Consider the following 7146-nt stretch of genomic DNA (forward strand, 5'->3'; position numbering starts at 1 on the left):
TCTTGCCCTTCTGACTATCTCCTGATGAGCATCTAAGCAGTCGCACAGTCAAATCACAGTTTCGAAGTGCTACCATGGTTCTGGTGAAGTAATATTTCAGTTACAGAATCACAGAATTACAGAATCATTAAGGTTGGAAAAGACCTCCAAGATCGAGTCCAACCTTTAAGCAATCACCACCTTGTCTAGATTAGAGGTTGTCTAATTACAACTGTCTGGTTTATTTTTTAAGTAATGTAAATATTTTGAATACGTATATAAATATTCCCAAACTAAATGCACTTCTAAAATTTCAAATTACAATTTCAATAAAATCTAAAATCCACCAAGAAAAGGAAAGAAAAAATTCAATTGCTACATAAACAGCAAGCTTTCCACTTAAGGAGAAAGCTGACCGTAATCATCCTTACTTGTTGAAAGACAGTGGAAAAAGTTGACTGAATTATGAATGAAATTACATCCCTTTAGCAGTCACAAGTATAGAGGCCGTATTGATGAGAACACAGCTGTGCTGGGCAGGGCACGCCTCCAGGATGAAGGACCACCACCTCCCTAAGATCTTGCTTTACGGTGAACTTGCCACTGGCTGCTGCAAGAGAGGAGCCCAAAGAAAAGATACAAGGACTCCCTGAAACAATATCTCAGCCTTGGCCATATTGATCAACATAACTGGTCTACTCTGACCTCCAATTGGGAGGCCTGGAGACACACCATCTATAACGCAGCTGTCTCCTTCGAGAACACACGCAGGATCACTCTTGAGGAGAAAAGACAACGCAGAAAGAACTGTGTCTTGCAGAAGATACCATCTAAGGAATCTTTCTGCTGTGCCTTTTGCAATCGGATATGTCTGTCACGTATTGGCCTCATAAGCCACCAGCGTGCCTGTAACAAATGTGGATAGAGCCTTCCCAAATCTTCGTTCACGAAGCCTAGCCATGATGATAACATCCCTTTTTTTCTCTCTTTATTTAGAAAAATCTGAAGGGAGTTCATAGGAAAAAATGTAATTGTTTCTCCTTCCAAGGCATGTGTTACTATTCTTTATTTTTTCTTTTTTTAGTGAAATGCAGAGACTGAAAATTAAAATGTTTCCATACCAAAAAGGTAAGTCATGACTGGAACTTAGGTGCTAAAGAGAAATAAAAAGCAGTCCATGTCTATTGAAATTCTCTGCTTGTTGCCATGCAGGTGTGTTTATGATTACCTCATAACCCACTGCTAGTTTTCTCTCTTAGCAACTTATCACCCTTGTCTTCAGGAGAACAATAAAGCTTCCTAGGTCAGCACTGGACTGATTTGGCTGTTGCAAGTAAATACAAAACTTGTAAAAACCATTGATTTACAAAAGGCTTCAATTCCACTTGTAATTTATCTATTTCTTAAATACTATCAAATTACATGTCCATATATTTAAATCTCTTATTTTTCAGTGGGAGTGGTGCAGTTTTCTGTAGACAACATCACAACACCAATGCTTAGTAGTGGGTAGGTACTGTGGTATCACGCTGGCACCTGGAACCTCCTCAAGAAATTGTCCCTTACACAGCCACTGACACCAAAGGCAGTATCCTGCAAAGGCAGGGCTTGAGCCCCTGTGCACTTCAGGGTTGGTGGTAGAGAGGCACATCTAAAAGTCCTCATCTCTCCTGTAAATGACACTGTTACCTCAGAAACTACTGTGCCTCGGCAGTAATTTGATTGGGAGAAAAACACTTTAGCCAAAACACCACCTTTGTACAAAACACATGACATTTTTAATAAGATTCTGTAAAATTCTACAACATTGGTAAATTATTTCAATTATGAATATGGCTAGTGCCTTCTACATGGCTATTTTCACATAATTTCATGATGTCAATTATTAGCAATGTGACATATACTATGTCTTTGTCGTAAGTCACTAAACACAGCTGCCACTTAGTATTGCTTGAAATATTTTTTCTCCTCTGAGTGGCTCATAAAGGAGATGATTTACTCTAGGTAAAAGTAGATGTTACCTGTCTTTCATTTTAATAACTTAAATATTCTTTTTATATTGTTACAGTAAATTTTTACAACAAATCACATTCTGTTGTGGTGCTGTGAAAACTTGCAATGTGCTCAAAAACATTTCACACCCATTTACTTGAATTCCATAGGAAGCATTGTTTTGCCCATGTCTACTAAAAAAGCCACTGCTTTTTAGTAGTAGTAAGGGGGTTGATGAAGAGAGAGAGAGAGAGAGAGAGCTTGTTACCTTCTGTCTCCCTTCCTGAAGCCAGGCTAGAAATCTACACAAATCTGATTATTTTAGAAATTCTACAGAACTGCAGATGAAAATGAGTCTTCAAAGACAGATCTCAGAATAATTTAACAGTATTCATTCAGAAATCTAGAGACCTTTTACCCACCATTTATGAGCAACTAACTGACTTGCTCATAGGAAATGGGGAAAATAAATTCTGAGGGCTACTGAAAATGACGTTTTCAGGCAACTAGCCCAAGGATTTTCAGAATAGTCTGTAATTGAAGTACAGTGGAGGGAACTGCCTCTTTGATGCATATGGGTATTTTGATTAAATGCGCATGCACTAAACTATGTCAAAATAAGGTGGCATGTCAGCTGGCTCAAGAAATAATAAACTACATTCATGCAGTCTGTGATTCTTCTGAAGACAGCACTATTCTTTAAGGGACAGATTCAATCCAATGAGTTTCCTTAATTTTTTTTTCTCAAGGCTGGGAGAGAGACCATGAATTCAAAGGCAGGTGGAAAAGCCCCTCTGCCTGGTGTGCACTAAGTTGGCAGTAGCTCTTAGCACTGGGCACAGTACAGACAGTTTGCTGGAGATAGTTTTCAATGGCCAGTTTGGCCAGATCAGACCCTCTTTGGCTCAGTGCTGGCCTGGCCTGAGGTTTACAATAATCTGCTCAGTGGGAGAGAGCAGACATCTTCATTTCAGGAGCAGAAGTTTCTGAGACTGCTTTTCAGAGTCAAGCCTCTTCCATGAAAGCAAGCTTAGCTGATTCTCTGTCCTGAATACCTTTCTGACTGCTCCTTTCTTGCCTTGTAGACATGGAAACTGCCAAAAACTCATCCAGGGCAAACCCCAAAGACTATCACCAGGAGCTCTCCCCCAGGGCTTTTACCTGCATTTTACCCACGTTTTTCACCACATATGGGAAGACAGACAAAGAGGCTGGAAGATTATAGAAACTGAAGGATCAAAGATTTGAAGGCAACACCCAGCCAAGCACTTCGGCTGCATGAAACCCGACTTTTCTACAATCTCTGCCTAGGATAGGTGTCTGGATGACAGACAACTAGCCAAACTTGAGTACAGGCAACACCTCTCAGTGTGGTCCAGGTGTTTTTTCTGATGGTTTGGTTGTCTTCAAATCCAAGCCACCTTCACTTCATCTGGAATAATTCTTCCAAAGGCCAACCAGAAATTGACATCTACTGGGATCCTGACTTTAGAGACATAACATTTAGATGCAAAATTTAACAGCTTCCCAAATATTTCACAACTCACTTTGGTTCAAAAGCCTTATGTTTGGATTACAGTAGTTCAAGCAGATGACCATTGTATATATTTTCTTTTTACACTGGATCATTAAAAATCATAACCAGTCTCTATAATATCAAACTGAAAAAGGACATTTTCCTTCTGAGCCACTTGAACAAAAGACTCCAGTATAAGCCTACTCCATCTTACCAAACAGATTTCACTTTAAAGATTGGATTGCACCTGGCATTCACTAGTGACGATATGCCTGAAATTATATAGCATATGCTGTGTAATATTCACTGTTATGTACAAAATCTATTTGGCCAATGTTGCTTTTACCAGACCTACAGCATGTTTCTATCAGAATGGGACTGACACATGAAAGAAAGGAAGTCTTAAATATTTTACGTGGAAGATTTCCATTTAAATCTATTTTGCAGTTTGAACCAATACATCTTAAGCCTGCATGTCTTTCCCTTTTTCCTACCTCTTCATCCTCCCATCCTCAACCATAAGTACAGTGCGCCAGTGTAAGTATATTTCTATTGCTCTACCAGCATTCTTGTTAGATGTGTGATTCAGTCCCAAATTCAGCCTTGACTGGAAACACAGAGAAAATTCAAAGTTATTAAACTTTCTTCTCGTTTTACAGCAGCCGAAAGAGGCATTTTTAAAGGAAGATGTTATATCTGTGCCTATCTTTGATAGTTATAACTGACTCAAGTTGTTAAAACCCAATTTTCTGTGGCTCGGTTTAAAACATAAAATCTTCTGCTTTCTTTTCGGATTTTTCTTTATTCATTGCTTGAACTTCCATAGGAACTTTAAAACTGAAATGAAGCTCTCTACACTGTGAGGAGACTGCTCGTTAGTGGAGCAAATACAATATTGCAACTAACCACAAATACTGATTTAATACAGAATTGATTTCTCCCTTAAAAACATTTGTTGTTTTTGGGGGGGCGGTTATTTCGTTAGCGGGGGGATTTTGGGGTTGGGGGTTTTTTTGTTTTAAATTTTAGTGGAAATCAAATTAAGAATTTGAAAACTACTGTATGTGGAAAAAAGGTCCATCTTTCAAAGCAGGCCGTTTCCTCCACATTCCATAATTTATTGCAAGGGAACGGAAAAAAAAAAGAAAAAGGAAAAGACAACAGAGGGAGTGAGAAACGTCAAACTGTTCAGAGAAACAGTCCCACGGAGGTCTGGGCCGGTATCTCCGTCGTGGCCGGTGCGGAGCCCCGAGACCGGGATGAAGGAGAGGGATGCGGAGCGAGCCGCCAGTGGCACCGTGGCTGCGGCCCCGGCGCTGGCGCCTCCGGAGTCCGGCCCATGCGGCCCTGCCACGCTTCCCCTTGGAAAGAGGAGGCGAACGCCCGCACAGGGACACAGGCCGCAGACATGGACGGGAAACGGCGCGTCTCGCCTCACGGTACCAGACGGAGGGATTTGCGCTCCCAAGCTCCGGAACAACCCCGCACCAGCCGGTCTGGGGCATGGCGGCCCGAGGGCTGCCCTCGCTCGTATTCTTCCCATCCCTGCCGTGCAGTGCGGGCGGGCGAAATGCATACAGGCAGCACAGAAGGGGCAACCCTTATGCCACCCTGTCTTATGCAGCTCCGGGTGTTCTCTGCTTCGAGGTCTTGAGGCTGTCGGAGGAGCCGGGTGGCCCTGCCCCGTCCCACCCCGAAGTCAGGCGCCAACCCCCAGGGCGCGAGGGGACCCCCCGCGGCCTATGGTACAAGACCACAGGGCCCCCCACTTTCCCAGCTGGGATCGTTGCCGAAGAGTTTACAGGAAGGTTTACAAATTAAAAAAAACTAATTGGAAAAAGGTAAAACGTGCAGAAACGCACTTGCCAAAGTCAGCGGGATGATAGAAAGGAAGAATTGAGAAGAACAAACCCCGCTGCACAGCAGCAATCCCGCCGCACCGCCGGCGCATCCAGGCCCTCGCGTCCCCGCTCGCGTCCCTGCCCCGCGGTGCCCGGCAGCTCTACCCAGGTGTTCCCAAAGTCACCGGATACCTGAGCGCTCAGGAGAAGTTTCGACTCCCTAATCGCTCCAGGCTTACTTCTCTGACACTCCGGCGGCACTTAATGAATATCTGGGACACCGTGGTTACGAGTGATCAAAGAAGAGATAAGATCAAAGATCACTTTAATTGCGAAAATAAGGCCAAATAGGATTTTCAGAAAATCAGCTACATATCCAAGGTTGCTAAAAGCACTATTTTCGTTTAATGTAAGAGGGTGAAGTTCAGAAATTACTGGACACTTACATACACGTGACACACATATTTCACATTCCCTTTTACTTACAAGTAACACAGATTACACAAAAATAAACAGGAAAAATATATATGTGTGTATATATATATATATATTTGGTCAAGCATTCATTCCAAGGGTACGCGGCAGCCGGCCCACTGCCATTATCCGATCGAGCGCCGTCCCCTCCCAAGGCTGAAAGAGGCCTCGGGTCCCGGCCGCAGGGGGCGGAGGAGGCAGGGGAGGGGCAGGGGCAGGGCGGGCAAAGGGGCTGTGCGGAGGGCAACGCAGTCCTGCGCCCCAACCCCGGGCCCCGCGGGGAAGGAGGGGCCAAGCAGCCGGGCCAGTGGCAGAGCAGGGACCCTCTGCGGGCAGAGGCTGGCAGAGCCGCCCCGACAACTGGCCTGGCCAAGCTAGGCTCTCCTTGCACGGACACTGCGTGCTCTGGCCGCGGCTCTGGCCGCGGCTCTCAGCTTGCGGGGAGGGTCGTGCTTACCCCCGCCGGGGATGTCCCGGGGGAGGAGAGTACCTGCTTTCCCCACCTACGACTGCCGCCGGCAGATGCTCTCGGCCCCTCCCCTACTGCTACGGAGCACATGGCAATGTTTTGGTTGATCAGTTTGAATCGTGTTGTTGTCTTTTTTTTTTTTTCTTTTTTTTCCCCCGAGCAAAATGTGCCTCATCTGGCTGCCTCCGAAGCAACCGCAATGTCTCGGGAGAAACTTTCAAGCGGCTTAAGGAAGAGGAGGGAAAAAAAAGAAAAGAAAAAAAAAAAAAAGAAAGAAGCGCCACTTCGCAGGCTGCTTAAACTCGCTGTGCCGTTGCGAGCGGGGTGTACTCAGAGATAGTCGCACAGCTCCAAGCCTTTCCTTGCTGGGAAACACTTGGTCGAAGGCATTTAAAAAAAATAATCCCCATAAATCTCCATATAATGAGGCGTGCGGTTGGGGTTTAAGTCCCATCATTTCCCTGTGCTGTAACAAAGGGAAGCCCGATGAACTGGAAGGTCCTAGCATAGCAGTAGAGCTGTCAGGCACAGGTAATGCAAACAGGGACATTGCTCTAAGTACTTTGCAAGATTACAAACCACGGTCGGTTTTCCCAAGAACACCCACTTGAAGGTTTCACAGCCCGGGAAGCAATGCGCCCAAAGCTCCTTCCTCCGCCTCCAGCCTCCATACTCACACTACTGCCAGACCGAGGTCGGACTCTTGAGTCCACCGCCGTCGCCTCGTAAATCCAAGAATAATCCCCGACACGGAGGTTTCCTGCATAGGGTGGTTTGTTTTTACCGATGCTACTTGGGCAGACACAGTGGCTTACAGCTACCACGAGCAACGACCTGCAAACCCTAAGTCTACCCAGAATGATGGAGGGGACGGA

Source organism: Lepidothrix coronata, unplaced genomic scaffold, assembly GCF_001604755.1.
Source record: "Lepidothrix coronata isolate B3197 unplaced genomic scaffold, Lepidothrix_coronata-1.0 Scaffold31, whole genome shotgun sequence".
Taxonomy (NCBI): domain Eukaryota; kingdom Metazoa; phylum Chordata; class Aves; order Passeriformes; family Pipridae; genus Lepidothrix; species Lepidothrix coronata.